The 3881-nt window shown below is 37.3% G+C and overlaps 1 long non-coding RNA gene across 1 annotated transcript; it reads right to left on the bottom strand.

Moving 5' to 3' along the window:
• Positions 1-253: 253 nt before the first annotated feature.
• LOC106121264 (uncharacterized) lies at positions 254-3272 on the bottom strand. Its single transcript, XR_001228047.1, has 3 exons — positions 3197-3272; positions 2216-2297; positions 254-406 (listed from the first exon to the last, which is right to left on the bottom strand). It is a non-coding gene; the product is annotated as an uncharacterized LOC106121264 (long non-coding RNA).
• Positions 3273-3881: the final 609 nt, after the last annotated feature.

A 3881-nucleotide genomic window follows, 5' to 3' on the forward strand; every position in this document is an offset into this window, starting at 1 on the left:
ATGTTTGTACAAACACCATAAGCTTGGAAGTGAAATGCAGGACAAATTGCTATTAACTATAATCACGGTAATGATGTTTTATTGAATATGGGTAGTTATATGATACACACGGATAAAGCAATTTAAGAAGTATATAGCATAGCATATTTTATGTTACGCACATTTAATATCATATTATTAACATGGATATAGCAAATGTAATTAAATACAAATAACAAAAAAAAATATGTAATTTATTATCATCGATGCATATCTACAATTATATTGAGATTAAAATTTAGAATCACTTTAATAGTTTTTAAAGGAGGACATTTCGTAAAATACCAAAACGATGGTGCCTCCATGGCTGAGCGACTGTCGGCCCGGCTTTGACTGTCTCTCGGCGTATTGCGGTGTGTACTGGGTTCTGTGAACAGACACGACACTGCACATTAATAATTAATAGTAAAAAATATTTCCCTGCTCACCGCGCACTCACTGCCAACCCCCCCCCCCTACTGCCAAGCCATTTTTCATCAATAAAGTGATTTGTAGCATTTTGTGAAAAGTATTGGGTCTATATTTTATACATGATTTTATAAAATTTTAATTTGTTAATAACTTTATAATAGTTGAGTAAAAAAAAATGATTACTAAATATTTAAGATCGCATAAGTATTGTACATTACCTGTTCCTTTTTTCTGGCACTTAAAATAAGACCCCTGTATAATAGATTTATTATAAATGTGCTGTTTACTCTTGACATACTTTACGTTTATTACTTTTAAGTACATCAATCTGTTTATTGAATGTGAATTCGTAAAACACGAATGGCACATAATTCAAGTAGCCGTTAAAATAAAAGTCCCCGAACAATAACATCAAAATAAATCTCTTATACGAATAGGTGTTTTAAGTTTTTGATATTTTGTAATTTGCTACCAGATTTCAACTCCACAATATTTAATATTCTTAGAGATTGCTAAATACTAAAAATTAATCAAGCTGGTGTTGTTTCTATTGAAGTCCAGACTTTAATATGTGATTACGTGATTATTTGACGAGGATGCGCCGTCTATCGGTTTGGACTGCATTAACCGGATGTAACCAGAATATTTCTGCGCATGTTATTAGCATTGCTTAAATATTTGCATAAACATGTAACACAATCAGTCGTTTTCCTTAACCATTGTCAGTACCTTTGTACACAACGCTACATAAATTTTCAAAACCCGGCGATTTTATTCGCTTAGCCACTTGCACAATACAATATCATAGTGTTTCGTACAAAGGCACGCGTAAAGAACATTTTGTTGTTTAGTTGCCAAAACTATCCCTCGCAACCTATTTCTCAAGGTCGTCGTCAGAACAGTTGCAGCGATTTTTAAGATGGCTGAGCAAACCTAAACAGTACGCATAGCGCTTTACACCGATACGCGTGATCAAAGATTTTCGTAGCCTTGTTTACGAAAAGCCTTAAATTTTGCCGCGAAGTCATATAAAGTTCTTTAAACCTTTTTGTTTCCGTTTTCCGTGAGATTATGCGAGGCCCTTGTTAAAGCAAAGTAACTGATACTGTGACTAAAATTTTTAATTTTATTCATTTTATAATGGCTTTCTGTTAGGTATTGAGGCTCTTGCATATTCTAAGTTCTTGTCAGCTTGTATATAATGTTCTCACCTCCCTAGTATTACCTCATATCGCTACTTCGCATTGTCGAATCATTCATATTAAAACATGTTACGTGTTACGTCTCCTTATCTTCGCTAGGACAATGCCACGTTTAGACTTAAAAAAAGTCTGAATATATGTCGATTCATTGTTTTCCCAAAAACATGTAGAACAATGTCATAGTTTGCGTATCATGGTTATTACGCTGTGCACAAATACCTGCGCGTGCGCGGTTTTAAGTTTACTTTTTAACGTAGTGTTGATTTAATTTAACGTAGCAAAGGCCCGCAGTGCCGGGTTTCCTGTTTATGTTGTTTGGGTCGTGCGTAGTCGTTTGCTAGTGTTTTTGTTTACACGCCCGGCTCTAGTCTGGTCGCGGCTTGCGGTCGTTTTGATACAAACGTCCGCGGCAAGGTCGCCCGTCGCCCGTATGCTTGTTCACACGAGGGCAGCTCGACGAGGTGCAACAGTAGGATAAAACATTACCACTGTCGTTCTGACTCGATGCAGCGCGTCGTATGGGTTCTAAGGATAGTAGTATTGCAATGTCCTACTGAACATACCCATTTTGTGCCCTCGTGTGAAATAAGCAATGCGTCGCACCGATGCAAGGTACTCTGCTCGGCTCTTTGTATCGCTCGTTCACTGAAATAGAAAGGTATCTTCTTACATATGGCTTGCTTATGCTCTCCGCTATATTTATACTATAATAGTAAACAAAGCAAAATGCAAATAGCTTATTTAGACTACGATACAAAGACACACATAAGAAGTAACATCCTCTCTGTATCGCAAGGTTAGCTGTAAGAGAACTCTTTTAGAGTTAAGCTCACCTGTACATCATTGTATTTCTATGTAATGTTACACTATGTACTTTAAACTGTGTACAAAGCTTAAATAAATAAAAAAAAAAGTAAGTAATGAAGCAAAATAATAAATAATTAAAATAGTTTTTTTTTCTAGAATTATATTATTTAAAAAACAAGGCCGATTTTACTTTTTGCAACATAGAAAAATATAAAAAGATTTCTCATTTAATATCCGGTTAATTATTATTAACCTTTCTGCAAAGGTCAGGTTTTTCCCTAAGGCCTAACAATAAGGACAAACATACTAAAGCATTCTCTGTGTGTTTATAGAGATCTCAGTGGAGATAGTTTGGCGAATCGCCGTCAAAATGTGCATGAGACAATTGAGGTTGTTGTTTTGACGAATTTTCACGTAAAACAACGTAATCCTCTTAAATAAAAAATTAAATGAAAATAACCATTCACCGATGTTTTCTCTACATCCGATGAATTCAAATTGCATTATGTTCAGCATTTTCTTCTTTACAGTTAGAGTTGTATATTGATTCTTTTCACCTATAATTTGCTACACGTTTAAGCTTTAAACTCATTCGTTGAGCATATTGTGCATGGTCTCTTAATAAATTATCATCATCAAAAACATAAATTAAGGCAACGTCTGATTTATGAACCGTCAATGCAATTAGGTGGCTAAAAATAATCTCAGCGACATAAATAAAATGGAAACAAACATACGGGCAACCAAATATACACATCAATCGACACGAGCCTTTCTAAACGGTGTCACAAGTCACAAGACCAGCAGCAATTGGCGCGGGGTACCGACCGAGCCCCCTCAGCCTCCGCGCACAGCCCGCTCCCCGCGGGCGCCTAGGCGGCGCGGCGGCGGTGTTGCGCGCAACTGGGCTAAGGTCGCGGCCGTGCATTTTTCAACACGCCTACTTACCTGTATACTGTGTAACAAAACCGTGCAGCAGTTTATTCTAGCCCCACTGCCACTGTTTGCTCTCACGGAGCTGCTGAGGTCATACGCCAATTGCACAACCACTTTCCACCGACGCAGCGTAGCCGTGATCACGATATCACTATATGTTGATCTGTTATAGTTTTCGTGGTCAAACAATAGTTCATAATACATAACATTATTAAATACAAACAGTTTCCTGTTAATTCCTTCATTTTTACGAAAATTTCCTCTGGTTATCTCTATAACTTACGAGAGCCTTCTTCAATTAAAATCAACCATTGACTTATTGATATGATTTTTCTATATGAGATTGATGTTTGTTTAGCAATAGAGATCCGCGTAGGCTACGAAGCGAAAGGGGCGCGCTGCGAGGGGGGTACGGGCAGTGGAATGCGCTTTCGATAGGATGTGTGCGCGCCGTATGTGGGTCAAGCTTGTTGAGCCACACTGTGG

Source organism: Papilio xuthus, unplaced genomic scaffold, assembly GCF_000836235.2.
Source record: "Papilio xuthus unplaced genomic scaffold, Pxut_1.1 DF826945.1, whole genome shotgun sequence".
In the NCBI taxonomy this organism is placed as follows: domain Eukaryota; kingdom Metazoa; phylum Arthropoda; class Insecta; order Lepidoptera; family Papilionidae; genus Papilio; species Papilio xuthus.